Raw genomic sequence first — 27,658 nt, forward strand, 5'->3', positions numbered from 1 at the left:
CTGCAATGCAGGAATCGCAACTAGATCATTCGTGGCAGATGGCCATCCAACCTAGGCTTAGAAACCTACAATGAGGGAGAGTCCACCAACTTCCGTCAGAGTCTGTCCCACTGTCAAACAGCTGTTACCATCCAGAAAGTTCTTCTTGATGGTGAGTCGGAATTGACTTTCTTTAGGGAAAAGGTATTTCCAACATGGTGCTGGTGCTGGCTCTGGTGCTGGCTCGCCAGAGCAGCTTCATCACGCTGGCCACGTGACCCAGAAGTGTCTTCGGACAGCGCTGGCTCCCGGCCTCTTAAGTGAGATGAGCGCACAACCCTAGAGTCGGACACGACTGGCCCGTACGGGCAGGGGTACCTTTACTTATTTCCAACATTGTGTAAAATCTATAAATAAGTGTGCTGCGTGATATAAAATTGCTACTATCTTAATAACTGTAAGTAGCTAACTGTGAGAGATAAGAAGGCTATGTGTAAATGAAGCCCCATCATGACTTTGTAAATGAGCTTTAACTGTTGGCAGCTTGCTTACTGTCAACAAGGCTAAAACTTTCACCAAGGAGACATTTATAGGCCTCAGAAGGTTTACAGTTAGGTTCAGAAGTTTATGTACCAGACATGAGAATAAAAAAAAGGTCAGGTTGTGGTAGGCCAGTCAGAGCATATTCTAATTGGCTCATAAATACAGGCCAATGGACTGGAGCTAACGAGTTATTAAAAGAGGGTTGTGGTTATAGACCATAAGTCCTGAAGGGGGCCAGGATCACCTCAGGCAGAGAAGAGCCTGAGAGGGGAGACGACTGCAGCAGAGCGTCTGCAGAAGAGCTGGGATCATTGGGATCAGCTGGGATCATTGTCAAGATATGATGGGAGAGGAAGACTCAGTTCTGCAACAGTTCTGTAAGGAAGCTGGGCAAATCAAGTGCCTGGCAGGCTACCCACAGAGCCGGCCTGCCTTTGAAACGGGGTGAAGCATCCAGAGGCAGAGCTAGCTGCTGCGGCACCCGGAGCGGTGCACATGCTGTGCACCTGGGAGTGGGGCCATAGGGGTGGGGTGAGCATCCCAGGGGGGTGAGCACCCCAGAGAATGAGACGCCCATGGGGGGTGAAGCGAGCTGCTCATGGCGGGCTGCTTCCTGTGTGGGGGACGGAGGGGGCTGTGCTGCTTTGCGAGCAGCCTTCCTCCCTTCCCTTTTCCTTTTGACAGCTCGGGGGAGGCTCCCCCCTCCAGGAAGCAGCCTGGGAGCGGGGGACAATGGCCTGCCGCCCGCCTGTGACTCCCAAGCCTCCCCCAAGCTGCCAAAACGAAGGGGGAAGGGGGGAAGGCTGCCTACAATGTGGCACAGCCCCGCCCCTTCCCCCTACGGCTTGAAGTAGGCTTGGGAGGCACGGGTGGGCAGTGTGCCGAATGTCAGCCCCCTCGATAATGTCACCACCCTCGGTAATGACGCCCGGGGCAGAACACCCCCACCGCCCCCTTCCTCCACCCCTGGAAGCACCTGCCTCAGGTAGCAGAAGCACAAGAAGCAGCGCCTCACCTGTCCCACCTACTTCCATCGCTACCCTACAGCAGAGAAGTTGAGCCACAATGCCTTGCAAAGTGTCCCAGCCCCTGTTGAGTTCGAGAGATTGATGTTCCCGTGCACAGCATTGCTGCTCGTCTTCCCTGCCCTGCTGGTGGGTGGGTAAAATTCCCATCTTCCACTGGTGATACACCCATGATGGAGTCCCGTATAACCACTAAACCTTCTTCTGTTGCTCTGTACTTGTGTTCTGCCACTGGTAACACTACATTTTTTAAACGTTTCTCCTAGTTCTTCTAATGCATTTCACAGCTGGAAATTTCCTCCCTTCAATCCCTGGGTGTCTCCAGGAAGGGGAGAAAGAAACCAGCAGCTTCTTAAGCATCCATCCTCATGTTTCTTCTATCATGAGGCTATGGCAGTAGTAGGAGCAACTTTGCCCGTTGGTATTCAGCTCTACAGATAAGTCATAATACACTGTTATTCTTTTTCCTCCTAGCATGATTAAAGCAGAAAGTTTCAATATGTTTTATGTTCCTGCAATTTTATTAGCCAGTGCTTAAAACGTCTACTTCCAGAGGACATGTGTAAAGGTCATGTGGTGAGCTGGCTTGATGGCTATCTTTATCACCTTGCCAGTGACTGCGCAGGCAGATTGGGGTCACTGTAGGCTGGGAAAAAAGGCTGAGCAGAAAATCTAAGCGAAGGAGGATTAGAAAACAATTTGTCTAGAAAATGACACTTCCAGAGAAAGAGTGAAGGAAGGCCCCTAGAAATACCGACTCACCTGAAAAGGTCCTGGTAGGTCCCTATGGGATAAATGGGGATTATAGTTTTTCAGGCTGAAGTCTATGCTAATTTTCCTTGTGTTAAATGATTAAAGCATGCCCTGTGAGGAGCTTATGCTAAACTCAAGTGCTCAGTGTCTCACTGGGGGAAGTAATTTGACAGTCTGAAGCCAAGTCTCCTGCAGGGAGTAATTTGCAGGGATGAACCAAATTCTCATAAAAAAAGATGATGACTCAACTTGAGCCTGGTGAATTTGACCCACTCAGGATCTCACTGGTACTTGATACCCAAGGAAAATATCTCGACAAGGCAGGCCAAGCTGTTGCAGACTTTGGAAACCACCAAATGTGTGGTGCACATGTGAGCCACAAAACAATAGGTCTACGCACGGTTACTCACATGTACAGCATGGCGTGCTGAGTCAGGAGTAAAGTTGTGCTTTTAACCCCTCCCTGACATCTTCTCTGCTTCTTTCAATAACCATGCCTTGTGTGGAGTTTTCTGCAGAATCTCACACGTTGTTGTTGTTGCTTTACACAAAAGCATGCACAATACTTGACTGTTGCAAGAATCAGACACTATGTTCGGCAAGGGGCTAAAAGCTCTGCCCTCTTCCCAATTCAATATACATTTGCCCTACACATGAGTAATGTGCATCTAGGGTTAAGTGTCTAGCTAAAATGGTAAACAAGAACGTATGACATCTGTGTGAAGAAACAAATTCTATTTACTACTAGAATGTGGGGTTACTATATTGCTAGTAGGCTCAAAGCAGACTAGGATTTTGTTCAGTCTGCATTTTTAGCTGAACCTACCTAATTCATACCTCCTGGACACACAGATTAGAACATGCCCCAAAATTCATATTTAAAATGTATACTTTAGTATAAAATATCATGCAAATAAATCTGTACCTTAGTGTAAAAAAAAAAAATGTAGAAAATGCATATAAAAACAATGCACATTTTAGTGTTGTTTTTTATTTTTTAAAAACCCGATCTGTCCTGTTCTCACAGATTTATGAATGAATGCACGGAAAACTGACATGGATCAGAAACAGACTGATCTCTCCATCCCTAACAAAAGGATATTCCTCTTCATACAATGAATCATTCATGTAGTAAATTCCCTATTGCAAGGTATGGTGATGACAGCTCACTTAGGTCACTATTTCAAAAGAAGAGAGGAACTTGTGGAGTTTATGAATTAGCCATGACAGCTGAATAGAGCCTCTTATCAACAGGAAGGGTGGCAAATTTCAGGTCCAGGGACCAGGGGTGGCCCTCCAGGCTTCTCACCTGGCCCTTGGAATACTCTCCAGGCCACATAGCTCACTGGCCCTCTTTCATACCCTAAGTGTTTTTGCATGGCAGGACTGTGTCCTTGAGAAGGACACAGCCTCTAGCTTGTCTGGATGATGGGCAGAGAGGGTTGTGTTAATTTGTTCAGAAGCTTCCACTATACAAAGGTAAAAATTGCACCTGCTCCCCCTCCTATTTTTGTCTCTGGCTCCACCCATGTGTGCCTCAAACATTGGCCCTTTTATTTGTGGGCAAATAAAAATGGAGGGTGGTTCTTTTCATGCCTGTGAATAAGCTCTCCAGAAGAAGCCAGCTGACCACCACTGAAAACAAACAAAAGCAAAGAAACCAAGAATGGTGGGCAAGTTTAACCTTTGGTCTGATGCCAACAAGAATCTTCTTTAAATTTGTGTTTGGTAGTAGTCATATTGTGCAATTTCAGCTGTAAACAATTTCTGCTGTATTACCAATTCAGAAGACAGAGATGAACCCAGTGCCAAAACGTGTCTTCAGCCTATCCATCATACTTTAGCAAAGTTGTTGCTGTTGTCTTTTTGGGCACTCAGCTCATGCAGTTAGGAATGCCTAGTTACTGCAGGGCATAAACAGCAAAACAGAGGACTAGTGAGAGTTTATAAAGGGGCTGAAAAGGGAGCCTAAGTAGATGGAGCAGGGCTACACATATTCTTTATCAAAATTCTCTAGGGCATATGGCCATGTTTGGACTATCATATCTGAGCTTATAAGCAGAAATATAAAATAAGCCTTAGATACTTGCATACAACACCTTTGTTCTTCCCTTCGCACAAGACAGGAAACAAGTCACACTTAATACAAGGAAGGCTTCAGATAACTATAGTTTCCATTGCATCTGAACAGCGAAAATGGGTTCAATGGCTTCCTGAAGAACAAGATAGAAAACCATAGCATAAAGTAAGTTTAAATCTTATGTTGTTTGGGAGCTATTAACCACAGTTTCCTGATTTGTTTTCAGCAAACTACAGTTAACTTAAGACTTCCTGCCTTATTTGTTTGCTTGCAGGAGAATGAGGCTTAATGATATTGACTTAAAGGTAAAGGGAGCCCTGACCGTTAATGTGATATTGGGCAACCAATATGATAAAAGGGCCTGGAAAGCAAGCCTTATGAGGAATGGTTAAGGGAGTTGGGGATGAGAGGAGACAGAGAGGAGATAAGATACCATCTTCAAATATATAAAGGGCTGTCACATGGAAGATGGAGGAAGCTTGTTTTCTCTTGCTCTGGAGGGTAGGACCCAAACCAAAGGATTCAAGTTAAAAGCAAGGAGATTCCTACTAAACATCAGGAAGGACTTTCTGACAGCAAAGAGCAGTTCAACAGTGGAATGGACTCCCTCAGAAGGTGGTTGACTCTCCTTCCTTGGAGGTATTTAAGCAGAGGTTGGATGGCCATCTGTCATAGATGCTTTAGTTGAGATTCTTGCATTTCAGGGGGCTGGACTAGATGACCCTCATGAGCCCTTCCATCTCTATAGTTATATGATACTGTGGCACACCTAGGATTTTTTTTTTTTTTAAGAATCACAAATTTCAATTATAATGTTGTAACTTAAAAAAACCCAACAATCTATTATACAAATTTTAATTTTTAATGAAACCCAAAATTTGGGGGGTTCTTATTGAACATCCAAAAATGAATTTTTCTCCCAGAAGCCCTGTCAATACAAACCTCTTTTCTCTTCATAATTATTGAATCAATTTCCAAGTCCTTGCAAAATTCTGCCAACACACTATGTCATTATTTATACGACAGCATGCAGATATAAACATAGATGAAGCATATATAAATGCTTTTGCAATGTTGTTGCAGTGTTGCTGTTGTCTAAAGGGGAAAAAAATACAGGTAATTCAAGGCAATGTATGCTTTGCTTGATTTATTAAAAAAATAATTCTGAAGTTCTGCATTTCCTTTAAGATGTACTTTGTGGAGTAGCACACCCTGGGAGAAATTATTCAAAAATTGCACTAATGAGTGTCAAACTGCATTGCAAGGCAGTTTGAAAATTGTCCTATTAATTAATGGAGTAATTAAGCTTTTGTCATTGACATATCATATTTCTGACAGGAATAGATGGCCTATGCAAGCCTGCGCCAGGCAGCAATCCAGGCAGCTAGTGTGTATAATGGATGGCAGCAATTTAATGCAGGTTTACAGTGATGGGACCACCTGCATTGGGGGAGAGCTGGCAATCGCATACCAAGCAGTTTTGTGCAGTGCATCTCGGCAAAATCGCCTTAGCTTAGATTGATGGAATCCTCCTTTGGATGACACATTAGCTCTTTGCCATTAAACCATAAAAAAAGTGTTTCTCTGTGCTTTTGTGACAAAAATGTCAATTAACTTCCAACTTTCATTTCCATTTAATTTCGTATTCCCTGACTCATTTGCATATTAATGTGAACGTGGTTTAGAACAGTTCGATTAGAATACCTTGGAAAGGCTAATAGCATGTAATGCATACTTATTGGGTATAATAGTTAGAAAAACAGGAAAGTTTCTGGAAAATTTATTACCATGGTAGTATCTTCACATGGGGAGGGGGGGTGGGGTGGGATAATATCAAGCCATTGACAACATGAGTAGGTGGCGTATTCAATAGGGCCGACTAAAAATAGAAGGAGGGTAGAAGAGAAATTTCTAAGTGCAAATGAGTGCAATATAAACCATTTTATTCTGTTCCTCCCTTGGCAACAGATCTCTATTAATTCTAATATTAATAATTTATAGCCTAGTGCAGTTAACAAGAACTCAAGAATTTAATCTGGGGGAGAAAAGAGGAAGAATACTATGAGGAAAGAATTTAAGTGTAGGACAGATTTAGCTTCTTTGTGCCTACACAGGTCACATGCTCAGATTTGTTATTGCATGTCCAAGAATGCAAATCTTTGCTGTTTGTAACTGTTGAGAAATGTGATTCTTCTGCTGTCACTAACTAGCCTAAAATATAGGAAGAGCAAGGTAGTAAAGGCTAATGCAATATCAAAACAAGTACATGCCCTGATTTAAATTTCTTAAGTTCCCTGCAGCTCAAAAGGTGAACGAAATTTCATGGACACTGTTTAGGAGTGTCCATTTAAGGAGACGAACTTCTTGACAGGTTATTTCCCTCAGCATCACCTGAGAAAAACCATACTAGCTTTACACAATGAATTACTAGTATTATAAATAGAGCTGAACCACCACCGCCCACCCCCACCCCAAAAAAGCAGGTATGGAAAGTTTGGCAAACTTCCCTTCTTTTCAGCAATTGGGGGGGGGGGGTCCTAAAGAAAGGATGAAAAATATTCAGTGGGAGTATAATCCCAATGAATGCTTCCAGCCAGTTGCTGCTGTGCTGTAGTGAAACCACTGCGATGCAATGTGGCAAAATGGAAAATCTTACTGATGCAGGACAATTGTTTCAGAATCATGGGTTTGCGTTTCCCTTCATAGGCACCAATTAAAACTGAAGGCAGATGAATGGTTTTATTTGACTTCAGCAACACTGTCATATATTCCTTCCCTGGTGCAGTTCCAACACTGTTCTTTGTTTCCAGAGCTCTTATTCTCCTCCAGTTGGTTCCAGCCATCCAGGGATCCCGCAAGGGATGTAGTGACATCAGAGCACCACATGGCCAATCAGGTTTTGATACATGGCAGGGACACTGAAGTCAAATGAAACCATTCTGTGAGCAGAAGAATGGGGATTGCAAATGATACCAATGATAAAGAAGAGCACAGGGAGCAGGGGAACTGGGAATTTGCATTGATAACTAAATTAACACAGTACATTAAAACAAGGAAAAATAGTTGAAGACAGAATAAATGTATAACAACCAGGATGTCCTTCAAACCCCACAAACATCCTGTTGCTTCCAAAAATATTAAATTTCTTAATGTTTGGAAGTTATTTCAGTCAGATTTTGATTTTTCAGAGATCATGGCTACTGTATATAATATTTTGAAAGCTAAATCTGTTTTAAAGCTATGGGTTTGTTATGCAGCTCTTTTAATTTTATTGCCTTATGTATTTACATGTGATAAACCATGTTTCTTATATTATTTCACATTAGCAATAGTTAGTATCAGAGCTCTCTGTTTTCAGCATTTCATACCATTTTAATTTGCATATGCAATTATTTTTGTGATTAAATTTACAAATAAAATACCTCAAAAACAAACAAAAGCCTTGAACCTATTTGGCAGGCCAGCTTCATCCACTCAGAAAGGGCTACGATTCTTGTTGCAACAAAAAGTAAGGTGCCTAGGTTGTGCCTACAGCAGTCCAGTCCAAAAGGGACTGCTTTCTGGAGCCCCAAAGTGAGATCTGAATTGATCTTTGTTTTTGGTAAAGTAAAGGTAAAGGTACCCCTGACCATTAGGTCCAGTCGTGAACGACTCTGAGGTTGTGGCGCTCATCTCGCTTTATTGGCTGAGGGAGCCCGCGTACAGCTTCTGGGTCATGTAGCCAGCATGACTAAGCCGCTTCTGGCGAACCAGAGCAGCACACGGAAACCCCGTTTACCTTTCCACTGGAGCGGTACCTATTTATCTACTTGCACTTTGATGTGCTTTCGAACTGCTAGGTTGGCAGGAGCAGGGACTGAGCTCACCCCGTCGCGGGGATTCGAACCGCCGACCTTCTGATTGGCAAGCCCAAGGGTCTGTGGTTTAGACCACAGTGCCACCTGCGTCCCTTGTTTTTGGTGCACAACTCCAATTACTACCATTGTTAAAGAATAGCAGGCAACATGTCAGCAAATTGTGGAAGTTCTCTTGGGGAATGCCGACATCTAAAGATACGGCAATCCCACATAGCCATGTACCAAGGCTACTGCCAGATTTAGGGTGGAGTGGGTGGTTCTCCCACATAGGGTGCCGAGCCAACGGGGCACAAAATAATAATAATAATAATCCTATATTTATACAAGTACTTAATTGGATCCTCCCAATTGAGGGTCCGCGTTGCTTGTGGGCCCAGGGTGCCCCCCACCCATCTGTGGGGTGAGGGATGAGCCCAAGCCACATGATGGTCCCACCATCACGGCACTGCCGATTGGCTAATCAGAGAGTGGTGGTGTGATTGTGGGGCATTTAAAAGACAGCGGCGCATCGCTAGGGCTTTCACCTGGCTTTGCACCGCCAAACACCTGCCCACCCGCCCTCATTTTTAGGTGTCTGCTTTGGCCTTGCTCTGGACTTCTGTTGGCCACCTGTTTTGGAACAGGGTCTGGGTAGGATTTTTTTCCATTTGGCAGATTGGCACTTGCTATTTGGTTTTCACCTACCTCTTAGCAATCGTCACAACTTTATAAGGTTTGGTAGTTAGGCATTGGCTTTGTGAGGTGTAGGGGAGGGGAGGTGCGGCCATCACCTGCCACTCCAGGTACAAGGGTATTCCATTAAAGGAATCCGTAGGTCTAGATTTCATCCGAAGTCCACTTGGGGGGCTGGGGCCATACCAGGACCCAGTGGGAACCCCAAGGTGAGCTTCAGTTGGTCGCCATCGACGGAGCTCCCTCTTTTGGTGGTTTACCCTTACAGACTTCCTGCAAGGCAGGCAGGAGTCAAATATAGCTTTTGCCAATGCCTAAGCCAATACCGGGGACGCGGGTGGCACTGTGGGTTAAACCATAGAGACTAGGACTTGCTGATCAGAAGGTCGGTGGTTCGAATCCCTGTGATGGAGTGAGCTCCCGTTGCTCGGTCCCTGCTCCTGCCAACCTAGCAGTTCGAAAGCACGTCAAAGTGCAAGTAGATAAATAGGTACCACTCCAGCAGGAAGGTAAACGGTGTTTCCGTGTGCTGCTCTGGTTCGCCAGAAGCGGCTTAGTCCTGCTGGCCACATGACCTGGAAGCTGTACACCAGCTCCCTTGGCCAATAAAGCGAAATGAGCGCCGCAACCCCAGAGTCGGCCACAACTGGACCTAATGGTCAGGGGTCCTTTTACCTTTTTAAGCCAATACCACTCACATTTCTGTAATCAATAAAGTTGTGGCCTAAATTTTGCCCATCAAACTTTAAACTAAAATACTGTGTCAATGAGGGTTAAAAAATAAATAAATGGGGGGGGGGTGCGCTTGGCCTTGATGCACAACTGAGAATATCCATTAAAAAGTGAAATGTTCCAAAAGGAAATATTGTGAAAATAAGAAATATTTAGAGGGTGCCAGATTTTGACTGCAAGAACTTTCTTGACCTCTCTGCCTGAAGCACTTCTCTGCCAGCCTCCTGATATGGCTGCCTGGTATCCCAGCAGCAGCAGAAATTCCACATTCCTTTCACCTTTTTTATGTCTGGGATCTGAAATGAAAGATCAAGAAAGAAAGGGAACAATCCTGGGACACGCAGGTTGGTTGAGAGAAAGCTGACCAGAAGGAGATAAGCTGCAGTGATTTCTTTTTTTCTTTTCTTATTTGGAACACCCAGAAGGTGTTCGCATGCAGAGGTCATGTGGACCACACAACTTAGATACATTCCCAGCACTCATAATTTATGCTTTGGGGTGAAAGCATCAACCCAGGCATGTATACTACAGTACAGATTGATATTCTGTGTGTCTAGCATAATTATGCCTTGATCCCCTCTCAGACTCGTAACTCAAGAATGAAAATAAAATTGCCTGCTGCAGTGATGGCTTCCAGGATTTCTATCACAATAGCTGAAATAAATCTAAGTTACAATCTGCCATAGCCTTTACGCACCTGAGGGTCAGCGGGCAGCCAAGATACAAGAGTGTCCTGCAGTTACTGCCAAATTTCAAAGGTGATCTCGGCCAAAGATCTGAAGACTTCATACTGACTGAATATGTTTCTAAGTGACTTGAGACACAGCATCTCTTTTGATGGCTTAGTGGATGTCCAATATATTTAAATTAAAATAGTGTTTCATTACATCGGATCAGACATGGAATTACTTTGCCATTAATTATAGGTAATCTGCACTTTTACATTAACTCCATTACCAGTAATAGACTTTTAATGTGGTACTTACATTGTGCTTAAAGGGTGAGCACTGATACTACTTGGAAATAGCTAAAGGAGAGAATGAGAAGGGAGATTAGAGGGGAGAGGATAAGACATGGGGTGGGGAAGGAAAAGAAGGGGAGGGAAGAAAGATGGGCCATCAAAAGGCTAGAGGAGGTAGTGATGAAGAAAGGAAAAGCAGCAGAAGAGAGCAAATTAAAGGACAAAACAGGATAGGGCATTGGTGTGATCATTAACATATTGAAAGCTTATTCAGTGCTGGAAGAAATAGGTCACAACTAGGACTAGTTTCAAATAGCTAAAGGCCATTTCAAATATTACACAAGGCGAACGGATCTGCACCAAATCATTTGTGTATTTGCAATTATGCTTGTTACCATCACACTTTATACATTCAGGATACCTTTAAATTTGTAGCATTCTGGAAATACTGATATCAGCAGTTATGGATTTGGGGATCTGTTTATGGGGAATAAATATAACCAGGGAACTCAGGGGGGAGGAAGAATCACTGAATCCACAGTAGGCTTGGGAATAGCCCATGTTGGTTCTTTCGCTTCACCAGGAGGCAGGCCTCTAGATACATCAAGGCCTGCCAGAACATTGTAGAGCAAATTGCAATCTCCATTAACAAACTGGACATCCAAAAATACAGTCCACTGTCTGAATTCTTGGAGGTGGACCAGATTAACTTTCCACATGCTGAAAAAAGTGCCACAAAACGTGGGGGCAGTTAAACAAACTTTGATAAGGCGAACTGTTTGATTGAAATGTTCCTTGCTTTGCGTTTATTAAGGATTGGAAATTCATTTTGGACTTTTTGCATGAAAGAGAAAATGAACTAAGAGATGGAAAAGGGGCCCCACCCATTTGTTCTCTAGCACAGAACACCCTTTCATTTGTTCTCTTAATGACCTATCACCCAGGTGATTACCTGAACATTGGAAGCTGTTGTTGTTTAGTCGTTTAGTTGTGTCCGCCTCTTCGTGACCCCATGGACCAGAGCACACCAGGCACTCCTGTCTTCCACTGCCTCCAGCAGTTTGGTCAAATTCACGCTCGTAGCTTCGAGAACACTGTCCAACCATCTCATCCTCTGTCATCCCCTTCTACTTGTGCCTTCCATCTTTCCCAGCATCAGGGTCTTTTCCAGGGAGTCTTCTCTTCTCATGAGCTGGCCAAAGTATTGGAGCCTCACTTCAGGATCTGTCCTTCCAGTGAGCACTCAGGGCTGATTTCCTTCAGAATGGAGAGGTTGAATCTTCTTGCAGTCCATGGGACTCTCAAGAGTCTCCTCCAGCTAGTCTGGCTTAATTAGCTCTTAACACTTGCAGGGAACAAGGATTATGGTACATGCCTGGCACCCGCAAACGCATAACAATACTATGTGTGCCAGCAATACTTCTACATTGGTCCTATGGCTCTAAAAAACATTGTGTCTAGAGCTGCAGTAGATGAAAATATCACTCCTTTTTCTTTCAAGTTGCACAAAGTAAGAGCTCCAGCATGAAAAAGAAAGAATTAATCCATTTCAGTGTGTCTTTGTTGGCAGTACAGAACTAGGGTCTGACATTATGTAACCTCATGCAAATATGGATCTATCTATCTATCTATCTATCTATGGATGAGGTTACATAATATATCACAGAAGAACTGTCAGAAGGTAAGGAAGCAAATTGAAAATACGGTACTTTGAAAATGCAGAAAAAACATGAAGGAGGGGCCACCCAATCCAGCAAGAGAAAGTCACTGCATTTCTTGAAGATTCTGCTTTAAACTATACAGTCCTGCCTCTATTGTTTAAGTTAAAACAGCTTGATGTGCTAAATGTAAAAAATAAATAGAAACACAGACTGTCGTTCCTGTTTAATTATATTTATGATGATACTTTGGAATTTGACAAATTTACAGCAAAAATCTTGAGCTGTAAAGATTTGCACTTCCTCTAGCAGCATCTTGTTATTTAAAGGATTTGATATGCAAAATCTTAGATGCTGTATCCAGACACACTTTACCATGTGTGAAAGACAATGGATTTTAAGGTTGTCTTTAATAATTTACCCAACTCTTCATTTCCTCTCCAACATTTTCATCTCCAAAGTGTAGTGATAGCAGCACTAAGACTTTATTAGCTGGAAACCTATTTAAAAGGAGTCATACAAAAAGCTATAAATGCATTTGCAAACTGGAATCTTTTCAGGAACCATTCATCAAGCTTTGTAGGCTATGCTAAAACAAATAGAAATAAAATTCTTCCCCAAGGCAGTCTAAATTCTGTATCAAGAAAAGCTAAATTTTGTCCCTTGTCTAAATGCCAATTGAACACATTTGTAAAATATATCTAATTCGCATAATTTATTCAGCAGATTTTGTTGTTGTACATATTTTATCTGGATTGTTCATCATAGGAGAGCAAGGACCATGAAGCACTCCCCGACCCAATCGACAAGTTATTCAGCCACTCCTCTGGTTTTGGAAATTTCTGCAGGCATTGCTCATACAAATTTTCAGATATAATTTGATAGCCCCCAAGGTGAGAAATTTGCTATTTACTCCAGCTAGCTATCTGAGGTTCTCGGGAAAGTAACGTTTGTGCCCAACACCACATTCTGCATCTTTTCCATGCTTCTCCTGAAAGGCAGCATGTAGTGTAAGATGGAGAGAGGCCTGGCTATTGCCATGTTATAAATTTGGGGGGTCAGTCTGGACGAAACCCTGGAACCTCTTCCACGCCTGCAATCCTGTATCTGTGAGGGTAGACTGTATCAGAGGAAGCTTGCCAAACCAGCTCCTTTGTCAGGATAATGACTTTGGCTGGCTAGTTAAGTACCACAAATCAGCATATCCAGAAAAGTTGCCCTGTGCCATAGAAACAAATGGGTTCATTGGTTTACACATTCATTCAGTCAGTCAGACAGTGGAGCTGACAGTGCAGATTCTACAGAGAACAACTTGAACACTCTTCACAGTTTCCACTTACAGCTGCTGCTATCAGCAGATTTTGGTAGATAGTAAACAGAAATGGAATCATTCAGGTAAGGACATTTTTGGAGAACTATAAACACCACCACTACTATTCTCTGATTAGATTGTAGACCCATGGAACCCACAATGGTAGAATCCATAGTGTGAATTCTCCGGGAAGCAGCTTGTATGTTCTGTGGCTAGCGTGCCATTTCAGTCATGCTCAAACAATTCAAAAGTGTCTCCTTCCACTCACAGGGGAATATGGCTGCAATTGGACAAATTCTCAAGGAAACACAATCCCCTCCTCACGTCTACTTTTTGCTATGGTGGAAATATGGATTAATAATTATGTGGGGGTTTTTTTTGGGGGGGGGGGTTTCCCTACAGAGCATTATAGGTTGCAAGAAGTATAGGCCTCTCCACCTCATAATTTCAAGGCAGTCCAGAAGCCACATATGCTTGATCAAGAACATGGCATACAAGAAACATCATGGTTTGTTGGCAATCTATTACTTGGCCTGTTACAATATAGGGCAGGGAGGCCACAATATTCCTTTCCCCACCTTTCATGTTTAGAAAAGGATGGCTTGATTTCCATTCAGTTCCAAAATTCTTATTCTCATTCTTTTATGTGCTCATCTATTGACACAGGAGGCTGTTTCAGAGAAGATCTTATTTAGTGCTGTGCTTGCATCAGATTTGCAACAACATGAACTTCAATTGCTCTATAAACCCCAGGAAAAATGCATTTCACAGTGCATACAGATTCCATCACCTTTCATTACTCACAGGCCAACTTTTCTTCTAGTTTAGTGTTCACCCAAGATGAACTAATAAAAAGCCTCAAAAACATTTCTAGGAAAATACAAGGTGTGCATGGGATGAAAGGCATTCTCTCAGAAAAAACTCTTCAGACCAAAGTCTGATTTTGACAGTCATCTCGTTCTTGTGTATGTTTCTAAAAGCTTTCACTAATAGGAAATTTGTGTCAGTTCAGTGAGGTCAATGAAATAGCACTGTATCTTGCAGTTACATTTGGAAAGAGAGGCTTAAGAGACCAGCTGGTGCTACAGAAGACTGCCACTAGCAAGAGATTCTTTGAAAGACCTGCTTACCTGGACATTGTGTGGACTAGAGCTTAGGGTCAATCGATGAAGCTGGTTAAAAAGAGCTTCACAAATGACAAAAGATTGTAGCCATAGGTCAGTAGTAGAATACATGCTTTGCATACAAAAGGTCCCAAATTTACCATAAACCCTGGAATCTCCAGGCAAATCTGGAAAGGCCCTGTCTTAAAATCTGGAGACAGCTTGTCTACATTTCCGCTTGTCCTAGGAGGCATGTTTCTGAGCAGTTTTCTGCTTGACCTGTGCTTTCTAGGCATGGGTCCGAGTGGTTTTGCCTTTACCCTGGAAAACCCGCTCTTTAGTGCTAAATCGGAACAAATGGCAATCCACAGAAAACCCAATTGCCATTTGTTCCAATTCAGTGCTGAAGATTGGGTTTCCCTGGGGGAAAGTGGTGGGCAAAGGGAGGTTTGGATAAGCCCTCCGTGTAGACAATACTTAGATGGAACAGTGACCTGTGTTAGTATATTGCAACTTTCTATTTTCCCAACTTACTCAGTTAATGGAACTCCCTACTATAAGATTTAGTGAAGGCTTTGAATAGAAATTGAGGTCTATTTGCTGTGATATCTAAATAGAGAAACAGAAACATATGGTATCTTTTAGGGGTGTGCAATGGCTTTGCATGAACCCCAAACTGGAGCAGGGTACCTCTAGGAGATTTTTTGGCTTTTTTGAGATGGGGCCTATATGAGGCAACCTGAAGCAGTGATCCCCTAAAGTGCCTCAAAGCACCTCCAGGACTCAGACACAGACACCCCCCCAAAAAAAAAAATGCAGAGTAGTGTCTGCAAAGAAGTGATATTCTGCCTTTAAGCTTACCCCTTAAGGAAAAAGACCAGGGTGCGGTAAGAAGGGAGAGAAGAAGAAGCTTTGCAAAAGCAAAACTTCTTTCTCTACAATTAAGAATAACGCCAGGACCAGGAGCCTTAATGACTGACAGATCCAGCCTGTAATCAGAGATAATTACTTTACCAGGGCTCCAATCCCAGTGCTTTGGGGTAAAGATTTTGAGTAGAGATGGGGAAGATTTCAGTTTGAACCTCGCATTCTGTATCTGCCTGGACCACACATGGATCATAACACAGACATGTGGATTAGACCGCATGTTTACAAAACTTTCCAAAGCATGGTTCACTCTAACTTACATTGCATTTTCATAAGCTAGTCCAAGGACTTCTCCAGTTCTTCATTTTTTGCAAGTAAGTAAGTAAGTACGTTTATAGCTTTTTGCAGCAGCTAGGTAGTGTGACATATTCTGCGCTCATTGAAAACTGCAAATAAAATCGTCTGTAAGGCTACCCAGGATTTTGGAGTGTGTGTGTTAGGATGTTTGCCCCATAGCCATCTTTATATCTGTATAATTATTCAGGAAAGGGATGGCAGTCGATACACTACCATAATTGAAACTTCTGACAAAATTCATAACATGCCCCTGCATCTAGTCGGCAATGGTGGTGCTTTCTAGTCGCTGCAAGCTGAGACATGGAAGCTGAGGCTGATGAGAACTGTAGTCTGAAACATCTGGAGGGCTCCAGGTTCCTGATGGCTGTAGCAGGTCATTTCCATCGAAATTTGCACCAGTGTTTGAGGATCTAATAACTACCTTGCTTATGAAATGTCATGTCAGAGCATTAGTTGCAGAGATATTCACGCACACTCCCATAAACCCCAATTTCTACCTTTCCTGGTAGCAAAAGCTAATCTGTTTTTCCTTGTGCTACAAGTGGCCTCTGCACCAAATTTGGTTCAGATTTGTCATCTTGCTCCTGAGATATTGAAACTGCATCATACATACACTAAATTAATGATTTCTCTTCTGAGAAAGAACAAACGTGTAAGAATGCCAAACTCATTTATCCTCTTCAGAACAACATACCATTCAACCAGAAATCAATAGCCTACTTACAACATTTCGTGTGCATGGAATGGCATAACAACCCCTGCAAACTTTCAGAAATGAACGTCGGATTAGGTGGGCTTTGGCAAGGTAATTCTGATGCCCTTGTGGCTACAGTGACCAGCACTTGTGTTGCAACCTGATGTAAGAAAAGAGAAGCAGACAATGGGGTGAACCAAGGCGACTTTTTATTCATAATATCTGCAGGGGAGATTAGAAGAGTGGGAAGCTAAGAAAGCTAAGTTCAGCTTTGGTTGAGCCAAATGCTTCGCACTTCAAGCAGCTTGATAAGGCACAGCCCCCAAAACCTTGGCCTCACGTTATGGTAAGCAGGGAGGCTTTTCCCCCCACACATCCCAAGTGCCAAAACTCCAGGCAGGTGCAGCAGGTGGGACGGAGGGTGAGTTGGGCAGATATGAGAAAACAGCCAAAGGGACTTTCTGGGGATGTGTCTTTGCGTACACAGCCTGTGTGTAGATGTGCATACACTAGGCAGTCCAGATTGCTTGTAACAACACTCCCAGACTCAGCACTGCATGGCTTTAGGGGGGTGCAGACCTATGACACCTAGCTCACCTTCAGCTTAGAAAACAGTAGTTTTCCGCAAATCATTCCCCTGCCCCAAAATTTGGCTAGGAATTCACCAAGAAACAATCTCCTCTAAAATTAGTGGCTTGGGTGAGCATCCCTCTCTTGCTGTCTTACTGAAGTAGTTCTAAACTGATTGTAGCTTTAAAAAGAAAACACTGTTTGAAATTTATCCATGCCCCTTTTCACAACAGGGAAGTAAAACAGAAGGGCAATGAAACAAAACACAAGGGATGAGGAGGAGCCAGGTAGACATTTATAGCATAGACACACCTTGGATATCCATTGCCTCCCTTTGGGTGAAAAGGTGGGGTAACTAACAAACAAACAAACAAACCAAGGAACCAAGTGCTATTGCTCCTCTGAAAACAAATGGCGCTTTCTACTGTCCATGTTCTCTTTCTTTATTGCGTGTCATTTAACCCTGACTTCACTTCTGCTGCAGGGATCACTTTTCCTTTGGGTATGTTTTGAAAGAGAAGAGAAGAGAAGAGAAGAGAAGAGAAGAGAAGAGAAGAGAAGAGAAGAGAAGAGAAGAGAGACCATGACCTAACAAATATTACTGAAGCCCTTTTAACAGTCCTATTGAAATTCTTACCCATATTTTGCCTCAGTGGGACCTTTCAAATTTGCTTTAAATTCCATTTTGGACTAGGCATATATTATATGAACATGGCTTCAAAAGAACATTTCGTCTGCTGCTACTTACAAAAAATGGTAGGCTTGGCATCTATTCAAGTACTTATTACGAAGCTTCTGTGATATTAATAAATGCTGCCTGCTAAAATCACATTTTCCCTTTTAACTTTGGTGGGGTGGGGGAGGGAGTAGAGGACGACACACTTATACCTGCTCTGACTCATATAATAGCCAAGACCTCTGCAGAGCAGTCCAAACTACAGCATTTGCTATTTTTCAACACCTTCTCAGAAGGGAGTCAAATCAATCTCTTCGTTGCTGATATGGTAGGTCACCTTCAGCCTTTTAAAGTTACACACACACAAATTGCAGATAGCTAATGTAGCTTCTGTTAATGCACACCTCTGTGGAAGATGCTCTCTTCAGGGTCCAAACACCTATCCAATTCTACCCCTGCCCTATCTCAGCAGCATATTAATTCTCAGTGCCTTCCTTCATGCATACATTGTAACTACCACAGAATATTGTAAAAACAACAACATGCTACTACTTTGTAAGCGAAAAAACACTCTTAAGCATGCTCAGTTTCACAACTTTGGCCTGTCAGCTACTAACTCTCAGCCTAGCCTACTTCACGGGGCCGTTGTGAAAATAAAAGTGGTAGGGAAAAGACTGTGTACATTGCCTTCAGGACCTTGGAGGAAAATAAAGATGCAAATACACAGCAGCAAGCAGCAGATACAGTGGTACCTCGCAAGACGAATGCCTCGTAAGACGAAAAACTCGCAAGACGAAAGAGTTTTTCGTTTTTTGAGTTGCTTCGCAAGACGGATTTCCCTATGGGCTTGCTTCGCAAGACAAAAACGTCTTGCAAGTTTGTTTCCTTTGTCTTGCAAGTTTGTTTCCTTTTTCTTAAAACCGTGCATTCACTTTGAGGAGCAACTCATAGCACGCGGTGTGGTAGCCTTTTTTGAGGTTTTTGAAGACTTTGGTGATTTTTGAAGCTTTTCCAAAGTCCATGCTTCGCAAGACGAAAAAATCGCAAGACAAAAAAACTCGCGGAACGAATTAATTTCGTCTTGCGAGGTACCACTGTATGTGCTGTTTCACAACTCTCAGCAAAATACATATACACACAAAAAACGGTTCACCAACATTCATCACTAAAGTTTCCCATGTGTTAAAGTGCGGTTTCCAGGAATTTTAACTTGCTGCAGCCATTATTTTATTGTTGTATTTGTTGATTCATTCTGTATTTTATATTTTTATTTTATGCTTACTGTATACTAATAAAGAACAGCTCAGTGATGACCAATGAACAGTTGTGGTTGTGAAGGGCATAGAAGATTGCTGAGGGGACTGCAAAGTCACCATTTTGGCTCAGTAGGAAGAAAACCTCATTTATTTCAAGGATGTTACTTCTGAGTAAAACATAATGTTATGAGTTTGTGGGTGCCAGACCCCTCTAATTCTAGCAAGTGTTCAAAACCAAACAAACCAGGCTAGTTTCCTGATGAGGTAACTGTCTGGGTGATGGGCCATTAAAAGAACAAATGAAAGGGAGCTCTGTGTCAGACTGAAAATGGTTGGACTCTCAGTAAGAAGGACAAAGCCTGAGTTTGAGGGCAGAATTTGCTGTTATGCGAACTAGAAGCTGGAGAAAAAGCAGCTAGCAGAGGATCAGAGTGCAAGGCTTATTCTCTGCTTGAATTCCAGGCTGTGGCTAAGGGAGAAACAAGACCCTTTTGGGGTGTTAATGCTGTGAACCCCTCCATCACAGGCTCAGGTTATATATATGTGTAAATAAACCATATATCATAAAGACACCACAGTCTCCGCTCTGCTTCATTTCCAAAAGGAAACACTGTTCCGTCCTGAGGCTTTTCTCAATCTGGAGAGCATAAACAAAATTCCACAAAGCTCTCAAACGTGTATTTTATTGAAGAGGTATTTCCTCACATTCCAGTAGGCTGTTCTTTTGGCTCTGAATGAATGTGGTTAGGAAGCTCTTTGTGAAGTTCTGTAAGAACAAGTGACTTTACCCCTCTTCCTGGGCTTGCAAGAACTAAAACAGAACTAGGTTGCAAAAGAGAGAGGGAGTTTCCCCCTGCTCTGGGCAGAGCCAATAGAAACTAGAATATTACTGTGCCTTCATTTCCCAGCCAGCCTTGAGGTCTGGAAAGATAAGGTAAAGGTAAAGGTACCCCTGCCCGTACGGGCCAGTGTTGACAGACTCTGGGGTTGTGCGCCCATCTCACTTAAGAGGCCAGGGGCCAGCGCTGTCCGGAGACACTTCCGGGTCACGTGGCCAGCGTGACATCGCTGCTCTGGCCAGAGCCAGAACCAGAGCCAGAGCCGCACACGGAAACGCCGTTTACCTTCCCGCTGGTAAGCGGTCCCTATTTATCTACTTGCACCCGGAGGTGCTTTCGAACTGCTAGGTTGGCAGGCGCTGGGACCGAGCAGCGGGAGCGCACCCCGCCGCAGGGATTCGAACCGCCGACCTTTCGATCGGCAAGTCCGAGGCGCTGAGGCTTTAACCCACAGCGCCACCTGCGTCCCTTCTGGAAAGGTACTAGCTTTTCTTAGAGGAGCAGCATTATTATTCCTTCTACCTAATACTAATACACAGACTTGCTGTCACTAAATAACTGGACCCTGTGGGAGCAGAACAAACACAGACCCTGGGTAAGTGCCTGGCGCCCCTGGGATCTTGCACTGCTTGGAGATTGGGGTGGCGTGCACCCAGGCAATTGTGTTTTGTTCTGTAAAGGCAGCAGAATGAATGAAATAACATCGGTACAGAGGAAGGTGCTTAAACAAACATACCCTGGTAGGTTCCTTCATCCACCTTCCCCTATTTCTTTCTGCTGGTCAACATTCCTTTCTTTAATTCCTTGGCAACTGTGATTAAGCAATAGTGCTGCCTGCCAAAAACTGAAGCTTTAAAGTTATCTCCAGGAGTTGTTTTATAACTTTCTTTTAAAATTCCCAATAAACTTTTTGTTTAGTGAAAGCTAAGAGTCTGGGTCCCATGTTGGCATGAGGCCCAGTAAGTTTGTACCCTCATACTGCCTTGTCAGCAGCCCTGACTTCAGGCTTTCTGTTCAAACAGGTATGGCTTTTTGGTCTTCCTTCCATGTACAACTGCATAATACATAAAGCAATGCTAGCAAACTTCATCTTTAGCTCTCAGCAGGGAACTAATAATAGTGCATGATTGCAGTTTAGCACATGTGTCACAAAAGCTAGCACCTCACTGATTTGGGAGCAGAGTGGCAAACTTTAATTCAGTATAAACCTGACCTAATAGGTTTAAAAAAACAGAAAAAGCAAGCCATGACCACAATCTTTTTGCTCTTGAAAGCCAATGTTTATTTTCTTCACTTTTTTGTGAATCTTTTCTATACATTTTAGAAACTGGATTACTGTTGCTATTTTATTAAAGAGGCTTTAGCTTTAGCTATTTGAATTTGCAAAATTGTAAAAAGTGCAGGGAGCTTCCTGGAGAACAGAAGGCTCCCTGCTTCAGAAATCCATCCTCCAGCTCATGTAGGGTCAACCATGCTGACCAGTTATTTGAATGTGGATGAGTGGGTGAACATGGTGTGAATCATCAGAACATGGGTGGAGGAGATGGGCAAGCCAGGTCTGCCCTCCTGGGTTCTTAGCGCATCATAAAACATCAGATCTGCAAGTCCCAGTGCAGATCTTTGAATCCAGAATGCTAGTTGATCATATTTCCATCACCAGTGAAATGTGGATTTTCTTCTGCCTTCTTTCCAATACCAAAAGACAGCTAAATATAAAATGCACCACAACATCCTTTACAGAGGGTATAAAACATACTTGCAAAATGCATATCAAATGGTGTGCATGTGATTGGAAATAGGGTTGCAAATAAGGTCTCAAGATGAATGGCTGACTGCTAGCTCCAGCTTCCTTCCTCCAGCTTCCTTCCTCTGGATCCCTGATTCCTCTTCCTTTTGGTCCTCTTGGCCTTCTTCTGTGATGTTCACATGGCACTGCTGTAAAGCAATGGTATGGCTTAGTCCCAGTCTGCAGTTTCTAATGGGAAAGGAGGATTTGGGAATCTGTCTCTCAGGTGGAAACTGGGAGGTTCTCCGAAGGATCTCCCTCACCAGCACCAAGAAAACAGGCACACAGACACTGTAGAATATTATTATAGAAGGTTAAAACTCCTTTGCGTCTATGTTAAAGTGGTGATCCTTTCTTCTTTGCTTTCTTCTTTCCAAATTTCTGCTCCCAACACTTCCTGCGTCTGATTTCGTGTACATTAAAACACTCTATTCAACTGAAACAAATTTATGGTTATGTTAAATTCTCCATAGCAAACCCGAAATCCCTTGAAGCTGATAAACCCTTTTCCTTTTCCCTTTCGCAGATCAAAGTAAAGGATACCTTTTAATCTTTCAGAAACTTGTATTTTAATGAGAATTGTAACCCCGTATTGTAAACCTCTCCTTAAGTGACTTGGCCTAGTAGCAGGAAAAACAATCAAAGCTTCTTTAGCTGCTCACATTAAGAGTCATTTGCTTCATAGCTAGAGCATTTCTGCTGATAGGTCAGAAATTCCATGTGTTAAATATAGCTACATATCAGAGTGAAATTAGCTAAAGCAACAAAGGAAAGGACTTCCAAACTAGAAAGCAACCAGCCTTGTGTATAGCTCCTACACACAAGCACAAGTGCAACAAGGGCTTTTTACTTGAAATTTTAGTAAGGGCAGAAAAGGCTAGTGCAATGAGACATCGTACTTAGAAATAATTACTAAACAACAACAATAGCTTTACAAACGGCAGCAAAAGAAACCAGTTTGTTTGCTGCCTGCCCTTCATCCTAAGATCTCAGCGTGGCTTACAGATTGTAGTGTTTAAGGACCAAACTAGATGTGATTGGGACAGCCAAGACTGTTCTGCACATGTTCGCCCCATTCCTGCATCAGACACCAAGTGTAGTTAATCTAAACTTCATACCCATTTGTGGCATGGACCTCTCCCCTCTTCACCTGCCCTAATCCTGGGTTTGTCTTGAGCAGGGACAAGGAACCTCAGGTGTGGGAGCCAAATGGAGCCCTTCAGGTTTCTCTCCCTGGTCCTCCCTACACCATGGCTTCTCCCTAGCTGGCCTTGCTCTGTACCTTCCTTTTGCTTCCTTTTGCCAGAATGTGTCCTTGAAAAGTCATGCCAGAATGGAGTTACGACTGTATGTCTGTCTGTAGGAACCTAGTAGCTGGAATGAAGCCCATTGTACACAGGTAAGAGTTGCATTCATAGCCCAACCATGTCTTGGTTTGACTATGCCTGCTGTTGGTCTGAAAGTGCTCTCCTACCCCAGGGGGTAGGAGACCTGGAGCATTGATTAATGTCCCCTCACCTGTATGCCCCCCCCCGGTTAAAAATTAATCCCCCTTCTCAATTTATACAGTCTTATGAATAAACTAACATGTCTCCCCACCACATCTAGAAAGAAGGCTTTCTGAGGACAGATTGTCATTTGTGCTACTGGTGGATACTAGTCAGGTGTCTGCTACTTATATTTTCCATTACTAAAGTTCTCTTTGCTGCAGAAAAAGGTATTTATAATGGGCTTTTAGCAAACAGATAGATGAATGAGGTTTCTTGTTGAGCTAGGGATCTGTATGTTCCCAGAGTTCCCTCATAATGTATAAGTCCATGGATAATTGCTAATGAGCCAAGCCCCTGGAGAGCCAAGCTTCTGATCTTCGCTCTTTTCAAGGAGGTCTTTATGTCTGTCAGCACCTGCTGAATATCACATTAATAGCTTTGAATAAAAGACCTGGGTAAAAGAACGAAGATCATTCCATAATAATCAAGCTTATAGTTCAGGGAACTGAAAGCATGAAAAAAATAGAAAAATGACAAGTCGTTTAAACGGGTGGATTGAGTAATTTCAAAACTTAGGAGCATATGGTACCACTCAGCTGCCCCTCATTAGAAGAGACGCCACTCATTTTTAGACCCAAAAAACTAACACCTTCCTACACAGCCCTGATGTTTACACTTTATTACAGTAAATTGTTTACAGAAAAGAGGCTAAATCATGAAAACAGGGCTGTGGAAAATATCACTTTGGGAGTTGAAATTCCCACAGGAGAAGCACTTTGAGGAAAGAGCGGAGGGGGAGGAACTTCTAGAATGCATCTACCACCTCACATGACAACTAAGCCCAAGTCCCATGAGCACATCCACTCTGATATATTCATACACACAAATGCATGTACGGTACATCATCACTGTAGTCATTACTGTACAAACAAGAGAAACTAAATGAACAAAAAGCACTACAGCCCAAACTGAGAAAGAAAATGAGAAAAATATTCAGCATCTATCTCAAACCATAGCCAGTATTACTAGATGAACAGGTCACCATGGTACAGTCTTGTTCAAGTATTGTATAAATAGGTTCTATTGTGTTAACAAAGCCTGGTTTAAATTAATATTTCCACCCTGGAGATATTTAAAACAGGTCAACTACGGCTACAATCCTAGCCTTACCTACCTAGGAGGAAGTCCCACTCAGTAGGATTTACTTCTGAGAAGACATGGTTAGGATTGTGCTATTACAAATCAACACCATCTTCCAGTTCTTTCATTTCCAGATCTCAGGACTTGGCAAATGGTCTTGTTCCTAATATCTAGTAATAAAATCCTACCTATAATTAATGAATTAGCCAATAACTGTCTGTGTTCAGATCTAACATAAGGCTTCACATAAAATATTTATAGGTATCAATGGGATCTCTTTAACTATAATGTCTTTAACATATAATAAAATATATTTTCCATATTGCTAGGTGATGTCACAGCCCCATCAGATGTGGAAGGAAGTCTCAGTGCATCATTCAAACATGTAGCAATTGAATTACTATGCAATCTGTATATTCTTACAGCATAATGTATATGTTATAGGTTTTTTTATTAAAACTTACCCATTGAATATACACATATATGATGTCCGTTGTAAGAATTGGTCATCTCAGTAAGCAAATCTCCACTCAATTTTAATTTAAAGTATTTTATCACTGTTAATCAAACCACTCTGAATACTTTGGATAGTAGGCACTGTTCTCCAACAGAGTTATCATTAAAACCTCAAAAGGTGCAATTATTCAGTACAAAAACAAACATATTATTTTGAATAATAAACTTGAATTTTCAGGTATTGCAAAAAATTGAGAACTTGCTTATTACATACCTTTTGTATTAATGTGCCTAAAGATAAAACACTCCCCAAACCATTCCTCAAGGCAAATTTTAAAGCTCCTTTCCTCTTTAAGTTTCTGAAATTTTTTTGCTGCCAAGAAAAGAGGAGAATGGATATATTTTTTATGTTATTAAGAAACTTGCAGAATGGTTATTTTCACCACTGTTTCTTGTATCCACTCAAAGCCACAAGGAAATTTATACACACCATTTGACTCTCTGGCTTGGCAATTCGGAGCCAGATGGTAACCTTCAGGGAGCTGATTTTTTGCTCAGGTCCATCAGTTCTCAATGCTCTACTGTATGAGAAGTGGGATGGATGCAGGCTATGTAAGTATCACACTGCTTGCCATGATGAAAGCACCAAACTCCACTGGTGTTCCAACCAACTGTTTGCAAAGGATGGAGGGCTTTGAAATATGCATGCTTGCAAAGACTCAAGATGTCCTGTCTCTGTCCTGTGGCTAAGAATCATAGAATCACAGATTTGGAGAGTTGCAAATTTAGCGCTGAGAAGAGGAAGGCTGCCACAGGCAATCCCAAACCATAGCAGAGTAACTTTTCACTCCTGGGACTTGAGAGACCTTACCAGCAGACCGTTTTCTGGGCCTACAAGATTGTGCAAACTGTACTTTATTTTTTTATTTTTTATTTTTTATTTGCTTTATTAACAATCTCTTATATCATATGACACATTTCATATAGCATATCTCGTATAACATACATATACATATGTATTGTACATCTTCTTGAGTAAACATATATATAATCCATGTAAGCAAAAACCATATACAAGTAGTATTCTGTTTATTTACATAAATTAAACAATCATATTTTACTATCTTTTGTTGTCTTATCTTTTTATTAACATGGGTTTAAGAAAGAAAAAAACAGAAAAAAGAAAAAGGTGTAGTTGGACTTCCTATCATTTCCTGGTGTATAGCCTTATTCTAGTAATGACTATATCTATCATTATTGAGTTATTCTTTATATACCTTCTAATACATTCTTACAACAGTTAGTGCCTTTTGACTTATTTGCTAGTTCGTTATACCTGAAACATTTCCGCCTTTCCAGTTCATTGCTATCAATGTTCGAGCTGCAGCCGTGGCATACAGAAAAAATTCTCTCAAATTTTTCAGAATATCGTTACCGAGAATGATTAGCAGAAAAGCCTCAGGCTTTTTTTAGAAAGGTTAACCCAAAGTTTTTTTCCAGCTCATCATAAACAAGGCACCAAAATTCCATAATCTTTCTACATGTCCACCACATGTCTCCATTACTTTCCCCACACTTCCAACAGTTGTTTGCTATGTTTTTGTACAAGCTGTACTTTAAATCAAAAGGCGCTTGTTCATCTTAGTCTTTCATTTGCAATAGCACGCAGCCAGTATTTCAGGAAGGATCCTTTGAAAATGGCACAGGGCGCTTCTCTTGGGACATTGGCTGCAGTGTGAAGATTTGCTCCAGCCTTCCTGCCTCAAGGCCTTCTGCCACCTCTGCACCTTGCTTCCTGGGATGTCCTTACATCAGTTTCCCAATCTGTAGTCTGCTCTGCATAGCTTCCCCTTTCCTAAGGCTTCTGTGCAGTTTAATCCCAGCCAACTGTCTGCATCAACAAAAGTATATTGTGTCTAGATCAAGGGAAGTAATAATACCACTCTATTCTGCCTTGTTCAGACCACACCTGGAATACTGTGTCCAGTTCTGGGTGACAAAATTTAAGAAGGATGTTGACAAGCTGCAATGTGTGCAGAGGAGGGCAACCAAGCCTTATGAGGAAGAGTTGAAGGAGCTGGGTATGTTTAGCTTGGAAAAAAAGGAGTCTGAGAGGAGATATGAATCAAATATCTCAAGGGCTGTCCCATAGAAGAAGGAGCAAGCTTGTTTTCTGCTGCTCTGGAGGGTTGGACTCAAACCAATGGATTCAAATAACAAGAAAGGAGATTCCGACTAAACATCAGGAAAAACTTTCTGACAGTGGGAATGGTCTCCCTCAGGAGGTTGTGGACTCTCCTTCCCTGAAGGTTTTTAAGCAGATGTTGGAGGGCCATCTGTCATGGATACTGTTATGTACTATGCTTGGATCCTAGAACAATAGGCAAGTAGGATCCTAGAATGCAACAACTGATTGGCTTGCAGGAAAAGACCAATCAGGCTCCAGGAGGGAAGCAGCATAAGCCAATCAGACAGGACTCATTGTGTAAATAATGTGTACAAAAGCCTGAGGTTTGGGGGGCAATTCAATCACTGTTTTACAAGCTGCAATAAAGAGCATGAAGGGCTCCCTTGCAACTCTAGAATTCTATGATTTTCATGAAAATTCCCTAGCATCACAGTGCTTTAGCTTAGCAATGTCAGAGGCCTCACTATCACAGAATAAGTATTTTAAAAAGCACACAATGCCTGACTTCAAATTAGTATAGGAAGCAACCCTATATACAGAGTTTTCACAGCACTCCCTAGATTTAGAGTGTTGTTCTATAAACTCTTAATCAATACAATTCACAGCACATCTTTGAATCTCAGGGCAACCCCATCTCAACATTCAGGGTGACCCAGAGAAGGTC

The 27,658-nt window shown here is 42.3% G+C and overlaps 3 long non-coding RNA genes across 3 annotated transcripts in view; 1 reads left to right on the top strand and 2 right to left on the bottom strand.

The window, feature by feature from the left end:
- LOC307214353 overlaps positions 1-4,708 on the top strand; it is a 140,434-nt gene extending 135,726 nt beyond the window's left edge. The window contains exons 7-8 of the long non-coding RNA XR_013837963.1: positions 3,328-4,545; positions 4,655-4,708. This is a non-coding gene — a long non-coding RNA (uncharacterized lncRNA). The remainder of the gene's footprint in view (positions 1-3,327; positions 4,546-4,654) is intronic.
- Positions 4,709-5,268: 560 nt separating this feature from the next.
- Positions 5,269-17,577, bottom strand: LOC307214472. Its single transcript, XR_013838129.1, has 3 exons — positions 16,624-17,577; positions 10,628-10,668; positions 5,269-6,771 (listed from the first exon to the last, which is right to left on the bottom strand). It is a non-coding gene; the product is annotated as an uncharacterized lncRNA (long non-coding RNA).
- A 3,614-nt stretch (positions 17,578-21,191) lies between these two features.
- LOC307214481 lies at positions 21,192-25,495 on the bottom strand. The gene is made up of 3 exons (XR_013838142.1): positions 25,081-25,495; positions 24,385-24,513; positions 21,192-22,156 (listed from the first exon to the last, which is right to left on the bottom strand). It is a non-coding gene; the product is annotated as an uncharacterized lncRNA (long non-coding RNA).
- Between the last annotated feature and the right edge of the window lie 2,163 nt (positions 25,496-27,658).

This window comes from Podarcis cretensis, assembly GCF_951804945.1.
Source record: "Podarcis cretensis genome assembly, chromosome: 4".
Taxonomy (NCBI): Eukaryota; Metazoa; Chordata; class Lepidosauria; order Squamata; family Lacertidae; genus Podarcis; species Podarcis cretensis.